Genomic DNA, 22622 nt, shown 5'->3' on the forward strand with positions numbered 1-22622 from the left:
GCTTTCTCTAATTTCTCCTCCAAAACTGATTCACTTACCAAAGTGACATGCTTTAGGAATCCCAAAACTTGTAAAAACATTTGCCACATAAGGTGGAACTTGCCCCTCCCAGCAAGAATGAAATGAGTCTGCAAGCCAGAAAGAAAACATCTAGGCAGCAAAGTCATATGCTAAGAAACAAATCCCATGCCTGTCTTTTCCCATCTGAATGAAAAAAGGAGCTTCAAAATTTCTCATTGTTAGTGAAGAGGCTGCAGATCCCCTGATCACAAGCAGAGGCAAGGACAAAAGTCATCGTCCCCCAAGGAAGTTGTACAACCACAAGCTGGAAAGGACATCCTCATCTCGCTGAGAATGTGCCAGGACACACTTCACATGACCTGCATTTTGCTGCCTCCAAGGAACTTAAAAAGGCCTGAAGAGACAGCAAAGCCTTGCTGAGATTGCTTTGGGAATGCTGTAGATCTTAACATCTTCATTGTCAACACATAAAGCAATCTGTTATTACCTTCAAGGACAGAGGATTTAAAGTAATTCCAAAGCAAAGACCTCAGAATGCAAAGTCAAATACTTTTTAAAATCAAGTAATGTTCATAAGAGACTTTGAAAAAAATCATTGTAGCATACTTCATTTAGAGCAGATCTCTCTTTTATGTTTAAATATACTGAACTAATTAGCTATTTTTTCCCCCTAGCATGCAGTTCAGGATGCATAAAGATAACAAGAATTTTAACACATGAAAGTTTATAGTATATTTCATTTGCACGACTCATGCTATTTAAAAGAATTTATGTAATACAGGAAGCCTTACAGTTTATTTTCCCCTGTGGTTGGAGCGCATTAACTTCTAGCTACTCCTAATGTTTATGTGCTAAAACATCAAGCATTGCATTCGCCTCTTATTACTTCCAGCAACTTGCCATATGCCGTGAACTCTGCATACCAGGACCATCATTAGCATGTTGCCAGCAACATGGGATATATCCTGTATAACAACATCTGCAAACACTCACAGCTGGCTGCTGGCCATATTCTCTTTACTGTAGGATATTGTAAATCAGACCCAAGATACATCATTGCTCTGTGTGTTATTTCTTCCAGTCAGACCTGACCTCTGTGTATCACTGCCACAGTGGGTGCAGCTGCTAAACATCTGAGTTTTTTTCTGGGTATAACCAGGCCTTCATTTCTTCACAAGCCTATCATCTTCTTTTAAAATGCTACTTCAAACTGGCACTTCAGCCATGTGTCGCAAACCACTAAAAACAAGGCTCTCCTCTGCATTCAGTGTATGGCCAGCTCTCCAGATGTAACAACCTTGCAAAAGGAAAAAAAACAACAGCACTGCCAAAATTTCTGCTTCAACATGAATCCATTCCTTCCACTTGGTACCTAGAGGCTTCTGCTTTGTTCACCAACAGAGACTTCTGCATCCTTGCAGTCTGAAGCCTACTTCATGTTTTATTAACAAATGATGACAGGGTAATGTCATGAACTAAAAACTCCTCTTAAATGACAGAGAAATAAGTGAATTCAGCCACCAGAATGCAAAATGCACATTTGAGAAGAACTAATAGAGGTTTTAAAAGCATGTAAGAATCCAGTAGCTGACTGCATCAAAATTAAAGTGTAGTAGTTATTCATGGGATAGCTAATTACTTTTAAGAAATACAGTCTTCTGCCTGAGAAGTGTCACAAAACCAGTGGCTGTAACATTTTGCAGTCAGCACTTCTGAGCATCTCTATTAGCTGGGACCCTGACTGACTTCTGGCAGCACAAAATGAGCTGTTGAAACCTACCAGGCTGTACCTGCTCCACTATCTACCTTCCCATCTGATGCAGATGCCCCTGCCCTTGAGACTGATGCATGAAGTCTGTTCCAGAACCAGCTCTTGCACAGCCAGTTTCCAGCTTGGCATCCTGAGATAAGCTGAAGCATGGAAGTACAAGTTCAACTACCTGAGACAAGTCCTTTAGGAAAAGGCAACACCATTTTATTGAAACTGAAAGAAAAATGAAAATGAAAGAAAATGCTTTATTGATTAAAACACACAGATCAGAGAATGCAAACTAGTAGCAGCATGTCTGCTAATCACAGCAGGCTGAACACCTTAGAAATGCAGACCCTTTCATTTCACTGCCTAGTGCTTACAGCTTCTCACAAGCAGGTGCCTTCACTTAATTTTCTCTGACACACTTATCTAGTTGTATTTGCATTGCATTTACCATTCACATAACAAATACCTACTCTGCTGTAGTCTTTATTACTCAAAACATTTTTTAAAAGAAAGCCAATACCTTATGCTTAAAGCAGAATAGAAATATAGTTTTATTTTCTCTGCAGTAAAAGTGGCAGTTCACAATTAAAGAACAATCCCGGATCTCAGTAAAGAAAGCATGCAATGCTCTGCATCATTTGAACATTCACAGCTCTCTTTCCACTTCCTTATGAGAAATGTTTTTAAAGAAGTTCTGAAACCAGAAGTTAAAATAGCAAATGAACCCAGAAAAATATCCTGGAAGAACAAATGCTATGGAGTAGAAGAGGTGATGTGGTACAGCCTACAGACCTGTGCAGTCTATCCTATACCATCTCACTCTCCTTGTTTCTGAATTGCTGCTCTGGTCAGGTCAGCACATCTGCATCCCTTGTTTCGTTTCCTTCCTGTCCACCTTGAGAAACACTGGTATTTGTTACAAGAGGGTCCTGAGTAAGAATCAGAGCATTGCAAAAACACATATCCACTTCATCTGCACACATTTAAATGGCTGCTGCATAAATAAAAGCTCTGAAGAGCAGACAAATTTACTAATTAAATAACAAATTTCCTTTACAGAAGAATATATCCTCAATATACAAGAGGAAGAATGAATTCTGTACAACTCTAAGCTTATGAAACTCCAAGCCTGTGGTCTTTTGACTACGATATTGAGAAACTAAGATTGATTCACATGAGGATAAACATTTGCTGATTACCTCTGTGATTCTTGTACTTGTCAGCTTCTCAAGCTACACATCTGTCAAGAATACTGCTCCTACTTTAGTTTTTACTAACAACATACACTGGTTTCTATCCCAAATCTCCTTAATTAAAATAAACCAAGTGGAACTGCCTAATAGATCAAAAAAAGAAGTACATAGAATCTACAAGAGTATTTTCAACTCAAAGCAAGTGATAGCAACAAATAGAAGTAGCAAAACCCAAAACACAAAGTCAAATTTCAGTAACACTGAAAATGCAGTTAAAAATAAAGCTAAAGTCAAAATTAAAGGAAGAACTCCTCAGTTATGTCCTGGACACCACTTCAGACCCACTAAACAGTGGGGAGAAACAGTGAACCTGAACTACTAACCAAGGCAGAAAAACAAGTTGGAAATGGGTAGCTCAAACCACACTCCTGAAGGCTGCAAACGTCAGCCTGGGTTAAACAAGGAGAAGGGCACAGAGCACGCAGGTTTCATCATTCAGGTGAAGACCTCAAAGTAAAATCAAGCCATATCACAACAAAGTAGAAGGACCATGAATGCAGAGAAGCACACACTTGCAGGTTTACCAGTAGCAGCTAGTGAAGCTAAGTATGAACTCATCAGTTTGTGGTGCTGTGGCTGAGGCACCAAGCTGCCTGTCTGCTAGGCCTGAACTCACCAGCATGCCCAGCCAGCTCTCCCTACCCAGTACACTCTGATGCTGGGCTATAGCTCATTTTCAGGTGACCTAAGGCAAGAACTCACTTGTTCAGTCCCCTTTAAGAATACATTCCCATCAGTTTTTACTTCAGCTTTTACCGAGCTGATCCAGAAAGTGGCTGAGCTAGACCGAATCCCAGTAGCTCACATGAAGATAAACCCAACAAATTCATGAAGGAAGTCAGAGGCATATTTCCAGACACAGATATAATAATAATAATAATAATAATAATAATAATAATAATAATAATAATAATAATAATAATAATAATAATAATAATTTTTTAAAAATTAAAAAAAACACTTTCGATTGTTTTTGAATTTTTCATAACTTGCCAGTTCTTATGTTTTGAGTTCTTTGGTTTGTTGGTTGTTTTTGGGGGGTTTTTTGTTTGTTTGTTTCCCAGAAAAATACTTGAAGTAGAAACAGTACAACAACCAGTGACACTATTGAATGTTTTATTCTTTTAGATGAGTCATCCTCAGTCCTTGAACTTCAAGCAACCCAACAATTTCAACAGAGAAAGTCAAGGCTGAAGTCCCTGTTTTATTAATAACAATGTTGTTCTCCTTGGCTACACTAGAGAACATTTCAGAAACACCTCCAGGGCCAGGGGGGTGGGTGACCCGTCACACACCAGAACACAGCCTTCACTCTTGACTAAACCCACTTGTCTTCTCAAGCTTTGAACTCCAAGTCCCCAACCCTTTCTCTGCAGTGGAATAACACAAAACACAGTAAATAAGTAAATCTGAAGAAAAGCAAAACGGCAACCCAAACTGTTTTAGCAGTTTGATAAACGCTTATGCATATGCTTATGCATGTAAACAGCAACCAAACAAGACACCTATTGATCTAGAAGAGCTCACATTTTCAAAGAAGCCACAGTGCAGTAAAGACTCAGGCAGCTGAGCAGCAACAAATCAGACAAAATCAGTTATTGGTACCAAAAGGAATTTGGCAGCACTAAGAACTGCAGACCAGAACAATTTCCACATTAGCCACATCCTGACCACAGCTGAACTTTCTTGTTTTCTCCCTTCCCTTCCCTTGCACACAGCACAACTCTTTTATTTTTGGTAATATATTCATTTTCTTCAAGGGCTTCCCTAAACTTTGACAGAGTGCCATGCAGATTATGGTTCCCAGACCACAGCTAATCTTGGGTGAGGTTTTGCCACAGTGCAAGACAAACGTACTCCTGCTAGCAAGGCTATTTTTTGCATCATGGGCTCAGTGTCTTGGGCCTTGCAGCAGGTGGCCAATGCAGCTAAACTGCTCATCACTTTTACAGAGAGCAAATTCTAAGAAATCTAGCCCTTCTTCACAAAATGGTTAGACAGGCTGAGGTAGAAGTCCAAGAGTTTTCTACTGATTTTAAAACCTCAAATCAGAACATTACTCCCAACCATTTAACAGTGACACCACAAAAAAAAAAATGCCTCTCTGCTCAAAAGGTTCTGTTCAAGTCAGCACTAACTAAAAATTACCAAGCAACATCATCACAGAAATCAAGATCAGTTTTCTGTTTCAGCGTTATAGAATTCATAAAAGGGACCGGGTCTGGTCAAAGTCATCTTTTAGAGGGAACTTGCGGTAGCAGTAAGGTTACGGCTGCAGGCACTACAGCACAAGCACTGCCTCTTCAGAGTCAGGAGGCAACCCTGTGGGTGGGAATTGTACTGAAGCAACCAAAGGCACACAGGATCACAGGAAATCTGATGTTAAAGTAATCTGAAAATAACGCATGCAGAATCATGACTAGCAGGATTGGCCCTCAAGCATAATTACAGATTCCCTACAGAAGCTTATGCAGAAGGCAAACCACTGTGGTCACATGCTCTGAACACCGTATTTGTTTTGGCAGGAAAGCCGAAAGTAGAGTTAAGGAAAGCTTTCTGTCAGGTTGTAAGTTCAGCCACAAAATGTGGTTCAGGTGTTTTTAAATTCAAAACTTCCCAAGCAATTACAGCTGAGAAAAAAATAAATCAAGAATAGTGACTGTAGTGCTGTCAGTGCTACTTCCCAATTTGAGTTTGTAACTCCAAGATTAGAGAAAGCATTGATCTATGACACTCGTGCTCTTTGAATAAGATATCTTTTGTAATCTTAAATGTAGGCTAACCTTAAAAGATTGGGAAACTCCTCTAAGAAATGAGTCACCAAGTCCTGCCTCACATAACCTTCATTCAGACTAAGTGGAGTAGCATCAATTCAAATGCCTAAAACACATCCATCCCATGACAGCTTGATGGCTAGATACTTTCAAGGATAGCATATCTAAATTCTGAATGAAACTGAGCCTCTGCTAAATAAAAGTTGCTGTAACATTCATGATCACTTTTCCTTCTCTTCCTTCAATTACAAGAGTATAGTCTTCATTTTGCTTTCCTTCCTTTAAGAAATACTGATGGATTAGCATCCATACTACGTGCATTTTGAGGGGTTTACTAGCTTTACTCTGTACCAAATAGCTTTACCAGATCCAGTCTGGTCTCCTAGAGAAAACATGAACAAACAGCTGGGGAATATCAGGTGACCTGCATCCTCCACTTTATTTTCATCCAAAAGGAATCCTATTGGTGTGCCTGGAGCCAGAATGCAGTAAACACAGGCAAGCAAAAGGCTCAACTTGTGAGCAAGCTCCTGAGATAACTAACACACATATCTCTGACCAGCCTTCATCCAGGTGCTAATAGTTCCTGGTACGGGAAAGGAAAGAAGTTGTAGACTGTTGCTCTATAATAATCAGGGCAGGGTTAGGGCTTCTTTTTTCTTTTGCCCTTCACTTATTTGCATGTTATCTTCAACTTGATCATAATTTTAATCTAATCTCTATTTCTGAATACAGTGCATTAGTGTTCATATATATATATAGCTACCAATCACATTACATTACTTCATCAACAAAAAAAAGGGAAGATATCTTACACTTACAAAGGAAAAAATAAATCCAAAAGGCCAAGTCATTCTTCTTTTCCCCCTCCTTGAGGAAGCACTATCCCTTCTACAATATATTTTGTCTTGGACTCACAAAGTTCAGGACTTCAAATGCATACTTATGTTAAAAAAAAAACAAACTGAGCTCACAGTGAGACTCCCCTTCAGACCTTATACAGAAATCATGATCTTGACCTATAAAACAACAGAAGATTAAAACTACCTTCAGCTTTCTCTCAGTTGCCACAAGAGGATCCAGTAGCTCTCACTCAGATGGGCTTTAAGCCATGAGCAGCCACCAAGCAGTTCTCGCAAGCCCAGCCCGTCAGCAGGGTGCTGCCCTGACCCCACAGCCCCAGCTGCAGGGGGAAAACACTGTGTTGGGAAAATGCCCCATAGCCCAGAAAGGTGTCAAACTAATTGGGACAACAGGCCTCCAGGTAAAACAGCCTACCTGCTCACTCCCTGCAGACGATGACATGAAGTGGAAACTTAACAGCGGCAGCATCTGAAGTGCCGGGAAGCTCTGTTCCTTCATGTCCAGACATAACATTGTTCAGTTTTTCTGAACAAAGCTGGTGCTTATTCAGCCTGCACGGAGCTTTAATCTTCATGCTATGTCTAAGCAAATTCCTCTGCTTGTCGGATGGATGAGATATAAAATGGGGCCCGACATGCCAAAGCACAGCCGGTGCTGCAGTTGTGCAGTTTGATTCCAGCGTCAAAATTTCCAATCGTGTCTTTCAGCTACGTTATACAAAGTAAACTTCTCTTTCAAGTATGGGCAATACATAATAAAAGGTAAATCTAAATAGTTTTTAAAACACATTGGAAGACATAATTTTAGAAACATTATTAAAAATAACTATCCTTGAAAACCGTGTACAAGGCTCACACATGGAAACTTCCAATTTCCACATACAAGATCAGCAAAATGTTATAGAATCATAGAATCACAAGGTTGAAAAGGACCTACAAGATATCTAGATTAACCATCCTCTCATAACCATTGCTACCACAAGCCACTAAACCATATCTCGTAGCTCCTCATCCAGGTGCCTCTTGAACACTGCCAGGGATGGTGACTTCACAGCCTCCCTGGGCAGGCTGTTCCAGTGCCTGACCACTCTGAAAGAAAAAGTTTCTCCCTATGTCTAATCTGGTACAACTTGCACCCATTTCTTTGGGTCCTGTTTGTTGCCTGGCAGAAGAGGCCAAGACCCTCCTCATCACAGCCACACTTCAGGAAGTTGTAGAGTGCAAAGAGGTCTCCCCTGAGCCTCCTCTTCTCCAGGCTAAACCTGAGCTGCTCCTTATAAGACTTGTGCTCCCGACCCCTCACCAGTTTTGTTGCCCTTCTCTGGACACTTTCCAGGGCCTCAATGTCTTTCTTGTAGTAAGGGGATCTTCTCCACAAACTACAGACACCTACACAAAAGTATATTCTAAATGCTCCCCCAGAAAACACCTCTTCTCATCCCCTTAGGAATATTCAGTCTGCTTACTTGCTGTGTAATGCTTGCTCAGCATTAACTAAGGATAGTTGAAACTGTATTCTTCAAATATTAAAGCAGGGTACCCAATGCAGATCACAGAATGATTTGATCAATATGACCTCTGGGATTTAAATAACACTCTTCTAGACCAGCTGCTTTTACCTGCTGGTTCAGAAGTCCCCAAGAGAGATATCAAGAAATGTAGTATTCCAAAGAACCTACGAATGTGAAGTTTGACAGAATCCAGCCACCCAACAGAAACATCAGGGGAGTACAAAAACCAGAAAGACTAAGTTGTTCTTATAGAGTGAAGAGAGAAATTTAGCAGCTGACTTCACAGGTTTAAACAATGCCTACACATACAAAGTGAAGCTGAGAAAACTGAAAAGGCAATCAAATGGAACTGCCTATATTTGCGAGAAGGACCAGGTGTAGGTGGAGCACTAATGCACCAAACAGCCATTCTCACACAGCACTTTATTTAATTAACATTCTTAAAGAAATTTCTAATTTTCTCATCAGCACTCCCAAGAAACAGGCGTAACTCCATCTAATTCAATTTGCTGTACATCATCAGGATTCACATAGGTGTCACAAGAGGAAAAAAAAAAGACATAATTAGATCAGTTCAGATCAGTTGCTATAAAATCCGTGGGTTTTGTCATTTGGCACATTTAAACCTATTATCCAGTTAATCAATTAGAGAAGAGGATAACGTGAAATAATTCTTAAGCACACTTCAATGAAACTTAAATCTTCTTATACTTTTTTTGCTTAATTCAAACATCTTCTCTAATCAAGAAGAGCACCTTTAAAGCCTTCCTCCAAGTCCAGCCCTATCTATTAACTGATGTGTTTCAAAATCCTTCATTTAAATATTTATTTTTATTAATTTCTAAGTTTTAAGGCACATCCCCTTCATTCTTCCAAGGCAAAGGCAGTGTATTTTCTTCCTGCACATTTTCACAACTTTCTGATACACCTCCAGTTCCACTGAAATAGAAATTCCATGAAGTTTTAAACAAACCTGTTGCCTGACCAAATAATGATCACATGATCACATATTAAATACACACACAACATGGAAAGCAGAAAAATCTTTAATCACTGGAAATGCAATCACTGGAAACCACAGAGAGACCAGAAATAGACAGTATTTTAAATACAATGGCAATGAATCATTTGGAAAATTCTCTTCTAGAATTACTTCCAACACAGATCCTGAAGCAGAACTATTTCTTTCCTTCTTCCTAGTTCAACATGTCTCAGTCAGTGACTCACAAGACTTCACACCCAGTCTGCAAAGCAGCTGCCTTTTTTTACTTTAAACACAAACAAAGATGTGGCCAACAGATACGTGTTAGGGCCTTTTAACAGTATGATGACTTGAGAGAATTTCTGACTAGTCCCAGCTTTTGCAGATATTGCAAGTACTCAGAAACACTAACAGTGGCAATCAAAACTTCATGGGGACTGTCAGAAGTGTCACGCGTGACCTTCTGGTGACAGAAGCATTCAATCAATGCATTTGTAATTATACCAGCAAGACGCTCACTGCTGACTGCAACAGTTTAACATGAAACAGTTACTGATATTTTTTTTTTCCCAGCTAAAGAATGAGAAACATTGTCCTAAAGCAAGCAGTCATAGAAGCAGCTGTATGGTTACTGAAGACCACATGATCTTTTGGAACTTATCTCAATGAACTCACAAAAAAACAACCTGACTATTTCCTTGCTTTCTACAGCATCTTCTTCAGCTTTATGGACTTTTCAGTACAGAAAGGACATGAAGCTCCTGGATTGGGTCCAGAGGAGGGCCACTAAGATGATCAGAGGGCTGGAGCATCTCTCCAAAGAGGAAATATTGAGGGAGCTGGGCTTGTTTATCTTGGAAAAGACTTCAGGAAGACTTCATTGTGGTCTTCCACTACTTGGAGGGAGTGTATGAACAGGAAGGCAAATGTCTGCTTATGAGTGTGGATAGTGATAGAACAAGGGGAAATGGTCTTAAATTGAGACAGGGGAGATTTAGTTTAGATATCAGTTTTTCACTCAGAGGATAGTGATGCACTGGAACAGGTTGCCAAGGATGCTGTGGATGCACCATCACTGGAGGCATTCAAGGCCAGGCTGGATGTGGCTCTGAGCAGCCTGGTCTGGTGGTTGGCAACCCCTATAACACTCCAACTGAAGTTCACTGATGCACACTATCTGGGACAGCAATGTGGTAGTCTAAAGTCAATAAAACTTCTTTGTATATTCATCCAAAACTTGAATTCCACAAGAGCTTAAATTGGAGCCATCACGAAATTCTACAGAGAAGGCAAACGTGATTGATTCAAACTCTTTTCTTGAGAACAGAAGTATTTCAAGTCTCCTTTCACAATGGACATTTCTTCACACTGCTACAGGATCTAAACATGCTTCTGGGGGGGCGGGAAAGTACCAAACCCCTCATAGGTTTCCTGAAGTCACTGAAGCTGTTTCCTCTTTGGAGCGGAAGTTTTCATCAGAGTAAAGCTCTTGTTTTTGATTTTTTCATGGGAATTGGTACACTAAAAGCTTTTACATACAGTTGTCTTACAGCACTACATATTTAGAAATCTAAGATCATCTTAGAAAACATTCAAAACACAATGTGAAAGAAATCACATACAGAATAGAAATTCAGTACCATGAAGAACTCAGACAGTTAAATGAAGTCAGACACTTCCTGAGGAACTCTGAAAGCTCAATCCCTTTGTTTGGTATTGAGATAGACAATACAGTGGAAACAGAAGGTTCAGGCAGATTCCAGAGACCTATGCAAAAAGCTTAGGGCATCTTGAGGCAAAACCTCAAGAATAATTGAGTTCTAAATGTAAGTAAAGATAACAGGAAAAAATCAGACCAATCATCAAAACCCAGAACTCACTGAATTAAAATAATAAAAATAATAATAAAAAGCAAACAAACAGGCTAAACCAAACACAACACACACATCCCATGGACCCATTTTGGAAAATGCATCATCAAATAACAAATGAATCAGCATCCCCATCACACCATGTTACTGGAGACTCCACCTCTCTTTACAAAGACTCATGTTCCACCCTCCACAATAGCATACCTGTCTTCAATTACACGCATGCTTCCTTTTGCTGACTGAAGGACAGACCCAAGGTCTGAAGAATTATCTTATTATTTCTATTTAAATAAACAACAATATTTAAAGGACACACTAAACTGTAGTTCAAAAAACTGTATTTAAGCCTGCAGTATATTTTTTCCCAAAGTGTCCTACAAGGAATAAAAGCAGCTGGTATCTCTTTCTTATTAGACAGAAATAAAATTAATAATATTAATCATCAACCTGCCTTTGTATTTCAGTATAGATGCTCTGTTAAAAGGAAAATACCATCTTTCAGAGTTTCTGTTTCGTTTGGGTAATTTAGAAACAGGATTCACTTAGCTATAATTGCTTACATCGATAAACTTAAAGTAAATAAATAAATACACAATTTAAGGCTTCTTAATCAAATCCAATTTCTTGGAAACAACAAAGAAAACAAGAAATTCATCAAATCCCTTCCCAAATACCTGCACAATATGTAGGTCCTTTCCTATAGTCCTTTTACAGACAAGAGTGAGAATGATGACTCACACTGGCTAACCTCTCAGTCGCATGACCTGTGAAGGATAGAAACCTGATTTTGCTAGAAGAAAAATGCCACTGCCTTTGGTCTGTTATCTGTTAACTTATTACAACTATGTGAAAGTGAAGGGTTAGCAAAAATTCCTAAGTTCAAATTCAAACTGAGAAGAGAAAGTATATTTCAAAGTTTATGCAAAAATAATCTGCTTTTGTGCCCCCCCTCCCCCCCCCCATTTCTACTCTGTAAAATTCATTCAACTTTTATTAGACGCTGTAGCAATTAATTTATTCATACACCCACCATGCTGTGTGACATGATGATCTTCTGATATGGAAGCTTTTAGTATTTTGACAGCATTCTGGAAATGCATACAGCGTCCTGTTAATAACAGCAATAACAGCAAGCCACAGGAATACTGAGCCACCCAGGAAGTGCTGTAATAACTATGAGAGCCTCCCTGTAACTTATTGCTGTTGCACTCTCAAACCAGCTTTTTACTGAGCAACATAATGGCAGGGAAGCATGGGACAGAGGGTTAATGTTTCACCTGACCTACACCCTTGAACAAGAATACACTAAAAGACAGACCTTCATTACTGTGAATGATTTTAGTCTTGCCTTGCACTCATCTCCCCTTCCTTCTAGGTACTCCATCTCACAGCCTCAGAATCATTCCTGCTGTCTAAAGAAAGAGCAAATCACATTTATAGTTAAAATGTTAGCTATAATCAAGTCAACAAACATGGAAAAGGCTGTATGGCTGTGTATCTGAGAGGAAACATGAGAGCAGAAAGGGCCACATCCTAGAATATGGAGTGACACTATTCATGCTAAGAAATTCTCCATGAAATGCTCCAGACTGCTCTTGGTTTTGAGGAGCTTCTGGCACTCCCCTTCTCAAGCCTATCTCTAAAAATGCCTTCCCCCTTAAACATTAAGATGCAGTGGAAATTAGCTTTAAAAGTAGATCTTTAGTTCAACATCACAGTACTTCCACTCTCAGTTTCTTTCATTTTTCCCCAAAACAGGAAGATACTGCTGTTTTAGTCTAGGAATTCCTGAGCATGTCACACACCAAAAGGCACAGGGCTTTCTTTGCTAGGACACTCTTTACACACTGAAAAGTTGCTTCTGTTGACCTAGAACAAGATCATTACAATACTATCCAGTGCATGGACTCCTAGGCATGCTCAAAGGAAGAAGAGCAGCAATCCTCAACGATGTGCAACAACAGAAAATACTCCATCCTATGGACTTAGACATGGGTGAGAACTTCTCATTGCTGGTCTTGCAAAGCTGTGCCCAGTGCATGTGAGCTAAACCTTCTGGGATAGAAGCATTGCACACAGTAAATGTCATCTCCACGTCACTCAACCTCAGGATGATGAGCAGGGGAAATTGCAGGTTGATAGCTTCCTAGTAATTACAGCCATTGCCAATTCAGGGCTTACACATTGGTCATCTTCAACACGGAAGGCAGAGTAGAGAAAGAAATGGATTTTGATAAAAACTCTCTTTCCAATTCTTAAATTCCTCTTCCACCAGCTGTCCTGCACTGCCTCTCCACTAAACTTCTCATTAGCCATAAAGTCTGTTTGCCAGGGAAATCAAGAATCAGCATCTCTTTCATTCTTTGAAAACTGTAATGCTGCAGCCAGTTTTACATGCTGTTGTACAAACTCCATATGCAATCTATCCCTGTTTACACAGTCCATGATGAGCAGGGAGATTGTTAAGCTGCATTCACATTTGTAGCACTGATGCCATGTAAATGCTTTTCATTTCCAGGAAGCTGTGAAAAACAAAAGGCAGAACAGGACATCCTGGAACTAGAAAAGTAAAGCAAATAAATAAATAAATAAATAAATAAATAATAAATAATAAAAGAAAGAAAAAACAGAAAGAAAGATGTCCTGGGAACAGCCTTTAAACAGAGCTTCTTTAAGGACATCAGCTGACCCTGAAAGTAGAAGTATTCTATTAAGAGGGAGCCACTAGGTGAAGCCTCCCACCTAACATGGATCAAGATCACACCTTTGTTGTAGCCTGTAAAGATCCAGGTAGGTAATGGCTAAAATAATGCAGCCCAATCCAGGTGATATGCCAGTAACATATCCTGGAGTGTTTGCTGTGTTTTATATTGAGTGAAATCCAAATAAGTGCTATCACATGCATCTGGGTCAAAATTTGACTGCCATTACACCCAGCAGTGCAGAGATGTGGTATCAGCTATCACAGACCCAATTATGACTCACTGCAGCCTGGAGCCTCGCACCAAGTCATTCCCATTCCAGTTGGATGGGTGCCCTTTGGGAAGACACTGGGTACCTCCCTCAGCTGGAGAAGGATCATTAAAAACCCTTCTATGTTCTTCTTCCACTCTCTCTTCCTGTAAGTATCGAACAATAACTGAAGACCTCAACAGAGCACAGTGAAACTGAAGGCTGTGTGTTTTTCTAAATTGCCTAGTTCCTTAGTTCAGCCAGAACTCAAAAAAGCAGGAGCCCTCACAGGGGAAAATAAATAAATAAATAAATAAAAATCCTCTCTTTATCACAAAGATATGCCCACCTCAGGATCAGATCTGACACTACTAGTTAGGGTTCTGTGGGTATGCCTGCCTAGGAGAAGATTTTCAATGACAAAAGTCGGGCATGAATTTAAAAGGAAGCATCCATACAACCTTGGTGCACAGCTCTATCTTGTCAGCTGTAATTTCACCATAACATTCATGCAGTGCTTGAAGTGGTAGGTCCTGGATGTTAAATAATAGGAAAACATGAGCCAATTAGCTCTCAGAGACTGCATCTCATCCCCATCTTCCTATGTTGCTCCAAAACATCTACCTGTCAAAACAACATTTTGCCTCAATGTGACTCTTCAACCATTCCCTTCTGAAACTTCCTGAATCACTCCGACCTGCTCAGCTCACAGGCCTCTCCTGCCTTGGCATCGTCCCTGAGCTCCCAAATGCTTGCCCAGAAGCAGCTTCTCCTCTTCCTGCTGGTCGCCTTCTCTCCTGCTCCTGCCTAGAACCAACCCAGCACAATCAGTGAGCAAACACGCCAACAACATAAAGTGTCCTTTGTTCCCTTTTGTCCCTCCCACAGGGATTCATGAAGAAACCAAGATTAATACAGAAAACAACCAATCTCTAACAGCTGTTTTTGTGTGAAATTAAATAGATTTCCAAGGTTATTTGATGCGCTCAAAGTATATGTGAACTACCAATTTATTACTGAAAAGAATAAAAATCAGGGAACAACAGAACTGCATTCTTTTAGGGTATAAATACATTCTCCTTTTACAGAGCTCAGTAACTGATCCACGACTGTAACAGAAGAGTTTGCAACAGAAGCTGCAAAAGGCTTTAAAAAACAAGTCTAGGAATCAGCTCAGTCTCTTAAAACCACCGATTAAATGATGACAACCCAAACAGATGCACAACTCCTTATAATATAATAAAAGAAGCTGGTTTCCCACACCCATAAAAGAAAATAAAAGCATCGGTTCCAATTTAAAAGAAATTCAATACAGTATTTTAAGAATAAGTACATGCATTTAAAAAATGGGAAAAGTGGTGAGGATTTAAATTGAAATGGTATATGATCAAAATATGTTCTATATTTTTCATCACTGCTTTGTTGGTGAACATATCCACATGTAATCAGCACACAGCACAGAAATCTCCGACTCATCAGATGCCATTTCATTTCAAGACTATTTATTTACCACGGGAAAAGAATGTTACAGCCCGAAGAAGAGCATCTATTTAGATGACTGCACTGCAAAAATCACATTCTGTGGGTGTTGACCTTTTGAGTAAGACATGAATTGTACGGCATGATAGCACACTAAGAAAAAACATGTTCAGGATTTCTCTCCCTAGGTTAGTTGTGTTAATTCTTTTTCCTTGAAAAGATGCAGAACTTCAAAATCAAGCATAGAACAGCAGGTAAAATTTGTTTCAGATTACAATCAGAACATGATGGGAAACGTATATGAAAAAACATCCTTTCCCCAAGTGAAGTTTAGAATTCTGACTTGTGTAAATGACTGAAAAAATACTGAGATGTTACACTACTTTTCAGATGCCCATAACAAGTCAGCAAACAGCTGAAAAAAAGTTAAATAATTAATGACACTGGTACAGTGAACCAAACACTTGCTCAAAGTCCATATAATCTGAGATTGTGTGCCTGACAGTGACTGATTTACAATGTTTGTGAAGACACAGGAGAGCTCTAATTGGATTGCTCTTTAAAGACCAACATCACTACATCACCTCTGGAACTACTATCTTTCTATATACTCACATTTACAGAAACACAGAATCACAGAATGACCCGGCTTGGAAGGGACCTCAAGGATCATGTAGTTCCAACCCAAATTTAAATGCTTTGTTCCTAACAATTCTGTTTTAATGAAGCTATGATAAATGAGCCCATTTCTATCCTGTCTTCTGGGAGCTGAGAAATTTAAAACAACTTTAATGCCATAACTACAAGAAGATCAGTTATTGACACTTGTAAAAACATTAAAGCCTCAATGAAATAGCTTGTTTGCAGCTAAGAGCAAATAAGGAAAATAAAGCAATGACGCAACACACACGTGTATGCCCACAAATGAATACACAGCTGGTAGGTCTATTTTTAGGAAAGAAAAATTAAAAGAGGAGGAGAAAATGGGCCTGGCAGATTGCTCATCAAAAGGGAAGGCAGTGAGTAAGTGTTGGAGAAACAGCATCACTCTGCAGCACCCACACAAGTAACACTCCATGCGCCACAACACAGAATGCCATTCACGGCCTGAACACCTGCTGAAGATGAGCTGGGGAAATGATCAGAAATGATCCAAGCGATCAGAAAACACTATAAAAATAACAACTTAAAAATTAGGCAAAGGGTTACATGGGTTTAGAGGACTGCAAAAATGCTGTAGTTTCATGAGGTGGGGTCAGCTGAAGCGGTAACCTCTCCTCCTCCTCCCTGCATTTGTGCCGCTGTGCTGCTCCCACTGCCCCACTCTCTTAGCTCTGGCACTCACTGTGTCCCCTGCAGCAGGGAGATGTAGAGGGGGACTTTCTGTTACCCCCTGCAGTCTGCAAAGACAGGTGCACAAGCACCCAAGCTGCTGGGGGAAATGCAAGCAATTACATCTGCCCAGCTATGCACAGCATTACAGCCCTAGACAATCATTAGAATTGAAGTCATTAAAATATTTGTTAGCCTTTTCATTCCCCTAATGCTTTGATCTTTGTCCTGGAAAATGCAGTGTGTAAGCTCTGGTGTCTACACCAGACGAGGTTAATGCATACATGAAGCCCTGACCTCTCAGACCAGCTACGGAACGTTCCCTTTGCAGAACACTTCAGTGCCCCTTCCTCAGTGTACCAACAGGCAGATGCCTGCTGAGGAAATGGAAGATGCAGCAAAGCAGCCCCTCTTCACCTCCAAACATTTTCTAGAAGATTCTCATCACTACCACCTCTCCTGGAGAGTGGCTGCAATGTGGTGCACTGGAATAAATGTGGAAATGTTTCAGATGGGAGCTCAAAGAACAGTGTGCCCCCACACCGCTGCCCAGCCACGGCCCGGCCTGGCCTGGCACCTGAGCAGGCCGCAGCCCTTCCATGACCAATTCTGTAGCAATGCGGTCATTCCAGCGTTGCCTCTCAGTCGGTTTTCTGGGCAATTAGGAACAAACCTGGCGTGACCAAAGCTTTGCCAAGTGATAACGAGGATTCTCAGAAGAATCCATAAGAACAGTTCCAGTTTAGCTAAGGAAGTTGCTGCTGTCACTCCAACCACGCGTGAAGCTGACGTGAGAGAGATGATCATCAAGCACTGAATTGTCACACTCTCTACTTCTGTTTTTTCTCCCCCAAATTTCAGGTCAGACTAAGTCGTGCCAGTTACAAAGAAGCAAATTCATTCAAGATGGTAAAAGTCTACCCACTATGAAAATGTATTTAATGAAAATATAACTAACGTCTCGCACAAAATCAACTCAGCAAACGCATTGCATTGCTCCAAAAAGCAAAGAGAAGTTTTGTTTCATTCGATGTTAAAAGGCTTTTTGTAGGATTACTTACGAATCTGGGGTACACTCAGATGTCCAGCTGATGACTGGGAATTTTCTTGCTGTTGTTCTTAAGAGCAGACTGGGCCCTCACACTTGAACATACTGCCCTGGCAACCCTCTAAACACCGCCCCATTCCAACCTATGGTTTGTCCGTACCATGTTATAGCACTAGCTGTGATGTGGCCTGCACAGCTTGAACATGCCTATAGGAGCTGAGATCCACATTAGGACTGTTGGGCATGCACAGCCTGGCTGCAGCTTGCTCACATTACACTCATTCACTGGGAAAAAATGATTCAGGGGCTCCCAAACCACCTTCCATACCCACGGGTGACAGCAGGCTTCCATCTTGACCTATGACACACACAGCAATAGCAGCACCAGCCTGAACTAGCTCCACTGTGGTCTGCCCCATTTTTGTATGCTATTCAGCAACAGGGAAGTTGAGACCTCATCTGTAGATATCAACTCAACACATTCATTTACTTCATGTGTTATTTGCAGTATTGGCGCTGATCAGAAATACATCTTTAAGTCTCAGTCCCCACTATTTACCACAAATGTAACACAGCCATTCCAAACAAATCTAAATATACTGGACACAGTAACATACAGTATATGCTGCAGCTGGTGACAAATAACTTAGTTATTATCCCTCTGACTTCTCCAGTTTAAATCACCGTGTGGTTGCAGAACTACATTTCCTGCAGGATTACAGGCTGTACTCCTAAACCAGAGCACTTTGTTGTTGAACACACGCTGTAATAATCTGCCTCAAGAAGCGAAGAACTCATCAGGCTCAAACCCCTGCACAAGAAGCAGTCAGAGTGTTCCTCATAGAGGCTCCATCCTTCTCCCAATAACTTTTTCAAGCACCAGATTCCACAACCTCCGCTTGTTGCAATATTTTAGTACAGTGTGTGTGGGGATGGGACTAGGGGTAATGGGATGAAACTACAGCATAGAAAGTTCCACATGAATGTGCAGAACTTCTTTACAGTGAGGGTGACAGAGCACTGGAACAGGCTGCCCAGGGAGGTGGTAGAGTCTCCTTCTCTGGAGATATTCAAGACCCACCTGGACGCCGACCTGTGTGACGTGGTGTAGGGAACCTGCTTTGGCAGGGGGTTGGACTCGATGATCTCTAGAGGTCCCTTCCAACCCCTACAATTCTGTGATTTCCCAAAGCACAACCACTGGTACTAAATCAAACCCTCAGTACGAACTGGCTTCCTCTTTTTTTGGAACTTACCGTCAGAAGAACAAAGTCTCACCACATTTAAGACAGTATCGTTTTGTCCCCTGGTCTCAACATCCCTCCATCAAACATAGTTTGCTTGCCCTTTGTAGGCTGTGATTTGCAAATACATCTGCCCTTTACAGATCACGCTTTCCAAACCCTTCTTGAGCCTTGATGACCATTGCCAGAGCATAGCTCGCATTTATCTTTCCTAAAGGGCAGCAAAAAAAACCTGCACACATTACTCTATTAGCTTGGACTTCATGCCAAATGTTAACAAACTTTCACATTACTGCATCCTGTCTTTTCCTACAATCCTCTGCAGACTAATCCCCACAGCACTGCTGCCAATCTATGTGATGGGAACTCTTTCCTCTAAACACAGCATTTTATACTTGAGCACAGCCACTAAATATATCAGAAACCCCCATCCTCCAAAAGGCAGCATCAAAACCAAGGCTCAGAAAGCCTCCTCTGACTCCTTCAAATTCTGTGCTAACCCAGTACACAAGACAGACATCAGATCCACAGGTGCCAGAACTGCCCTATAGTACTGCTTGAGCTACTTGTTTCCATTTGACAATGGCAACACATAACAGCTCCTTGAGATCAGTCACCACACTTAATATATCCAGACACGGTCCCTCAGGTTCAGCTGCTAACAAATTCTTCATATGAAAAATAATTTCCCCCAAATCACCTGTTCTGGGTCAAAGAGCAGATCTGCTGCTCCTGGCTGCTGCCTGTAGCACTGCACGCAGCCCTGCACACCTAGAATGAATACAAAAGCTTGGTAAACACATGACAGTGCTGTGCCTGCATCCCATCCCAGCTCCACCTGTGGCCAACCCCTGAGCCACAGCAGCTTTACAGGATGGGCCTCAGGGGAGTTTTCTTCCATGAATTCATCCGGTTGCTTTTTTTGTCCCTTTGAGCTTTCGGTATCCACATGCTTCAGAAAGGATTTCCAAAGCTTAAGTAGCTACACATTGGGTAAGTAAAAAACACCCTTTTGTTTGCTTTGAACCTGCCAGCTTAATCTCCTGCTTTGGCATTTCGTACTGAAAGCGACAGTAAAGAATTATTCCCTTCTCACCTTGGCCACATCGCTCACATCACCATACACTGTAATTCCTCTGCCAAAACATTTCAAGGTCTTTCTCAGATCAGCATTATTAAACACCAAGAGAGCATGAAGGTTAGAGGGAGTCACAAGGCTGCCTTTGCAGAACAGGCGTGGGGAGCCAGGAGTTGACTTTCCTTATGGGACCTTTATGGTTACTGTGTCCAAACACCGATGGCACATCCACAGGATCATTATGGTTACTGTGTCCATCAAATACCAGCAGGTAGCAATCCCAGACTCAGAGTTCAGGACAGGTTACACTCAGACACCCACCCAACTAGAAATACAAGGTGAGGGAAACAAGCTCAATTTGCAGTTTCTACAAGCTACTACTGAAGCGCTTCTTACTTCATGATGTCAGTGAGCCTTGCAGCAAACTTCTCTACCTTTACATTCACTCTGCGGGCTTTATAGCTTCAGAGGGACACAACTGTATTGCCACAGAATCATTTAGTAACTTACACAAATTAAAAGCACAGCCACTAAAAATATAGGCAAACTAAATCCTAACTTCTACTTTTGAAACCTCTCCTATGTTGTATTTACTAACCAGTGCTCCAACAATTCTGATGTTTACCATCCCACCCCAGCAATAAACTCTTACACTTTTATTCCTTGCAGTTACTTTATAAAACATATACTTCAAATCTAACCTGCACATTAGTACAGCTTTATGGCACTTGAGCAAGCATCATAAGGTGGCATTTGCTTATGCTTATACATTTCCACAAGTTTTATCATTTAATCGCTTCTATTGTCCCTCAGCCTTTACCCTAGCATTGTATTTTGTCTTGAGAAGACAGCAGAAGAAAGGCTGCAGGTTAATGTTAACTCAGGAGTCCATCCCTGCCCTTGGTTAATATGCCACACTTGGAATAAAGGAAGGTTGAACACAGTGGCCAACCTTTGTCCCCCAGCACCTGCTCACCCAGTCCATAGGCCATGCTGAGCCTGCAGTGCCAGCAAGCTACGGGATGGCTCCATGGCTTGATTTCCTTCAGGAATACAGTGGGATACCAAGGCTGGAGGCATGACATGCTGTAGAAAAGGGCTGACAAGCAGCAATGTTTAAATGAAATAATAGGTAACAACCACGCATTCTTGTAATCTATAAGCTTTTAATTCAGGTATTTCAATTTTATAGGTATCTGGTAGCATCAGGATTTATTAGCCAGGAATGTGATTGCCCAGTATCAGGCAAGCATCAGCAGTACCTACAGTAACACTGTGAGCCGTCTTCAAGTGACAGCTAACAAAGAAGACACTTTTAATTCTTCCTATTTAGTAACAGATGTAAATAGAAGAAGTCAGAGATGGGTTTCTGTAGCGTATCAGCCATAGGCACACACTGCTTTCCATAGGCAGCCTGCCACAGCACTCGGGCAGAAGAGAGGAGATGCACTTCACTGCAGTTCACACCATGCCCAGTTTTGTCCAGACAAGACCGCAAAGAGTTTCTTTCCTTTACGGGGACAATCCCAGGAGCACAGAATTGCTTTTGAAGGGAGTGTGGATAAAACTCAGCGTTAGCTGGAATGCACGGCATTATACAGAGCTACACTTAGGACGGCGGCGGGAGGGAGGAGGGATGTTTAATAACTTTTCAGTTAAGGAAGTAAGGAGAAAGCACTTTAGCCCCAGCAGCACCTGATAAGGCAGCTCTGGGATGAATTCCTCCTACGGGGAGCGCTCAGGAAGGCGCCCGTCAGACTCCGGCTCCGCTCGGCCGAGCCGGGGAACCGCCCGAGCCGCCGCCCCCCGCGGGGCTGCCGGCACCTCCGCGCATTCCCCGGGACAGGCCGTGCCCGGCTCCCGGTACCGCACGGCGGCCTCGCCCGGCCACTCCCGGCTCCGCCAACTCCCGCTCCGCGCTCTGCCCACCTTTGCTGCCGCAAAACTCCGCCAGCCCCTCTCGCACACACCCCCACCCGAAGCCCCGCTGCCGGGCCCCGCGGGAGCCGCCCGCACCTGCCCCGTGGCCGCCCGGGACGCTCCGGCGAGGAGAGGCCCCTCCGCCGCCTCCACCCGCCGCCGAGCAGGGCAGTGGATCCCGGCCTGCAGCACGGCCCCGGCTCCGCGGCGTTACCTGCTGCTGTGGCCGCCGCTCCGCTCCCCGCTGCCACCGCCGCGCCGCTCTGCGCCGCCCCCCGCAGCCTGGTCCGGCCCGGCCACCCGCCCGCACGTCAGCGCCACAGGGGCCGGCCGGGGGCGGGAGCTCGGCGGCGGGGGAGGAGGAGGAGGAGGAGGAGGTGGATGGGAAGCCGTGCCCGGCTGCCGGCCTGCTCCGCAGCCACAGCAGAGGTCAATGGCCTACGAGGCCGCAGGACGCCGAGGGTCGAAGCCGCCCCGCTCCCCTGGGCCGCTCACCTGCGTGGGGCCGCCTCACCTGCGGACAACACCGAGCCCT

General features: G+C 42.2%; 1 protein-coding gene across 9 annotated transcripts in view; it reads right to left on the reverse strand.

The window, feature by feature from the left end:
* MYO6 (myosin VI) overlaps positions 1-22373 on the reverse strand; it is a 91866-nt gene extending 69493 nt beyond the window's left edge. For 7 of the 9 annotated variants that reach the window (XR_004306597.1, XR_004306596.1, XM_032443538.1 and 4 more), the window contains exon 1: positions 22302-22372. The gene's annotated coding sequence lies outside the window, so the exon portion shown is untranslated. Of the gene's footprint in view, positions 1-22183 lie in introns of all 9 variants that reach the window. The other 2 variants (XM_032443534.1, XM_032443541.1) reach the window with 2 other exon arrangements.
* Positions 22374-22622: the final 249 nt, after the last annotated feature.

Source organism: Coturnix japonica, chromosome 3, assembly GCF_001577835.2.
Source record: "Coturnix japonica isolate 7356 chromosome 3, Coturnix japonica 2.1, whole genome shotgun sequence".
NCBI classification, from domain to species: domain Eukaryota; kingdom Metazoa; phylum Chordata; class Aves; order Galliformes; family Phasianidae; genus Coturnix; species Coturnix japonica.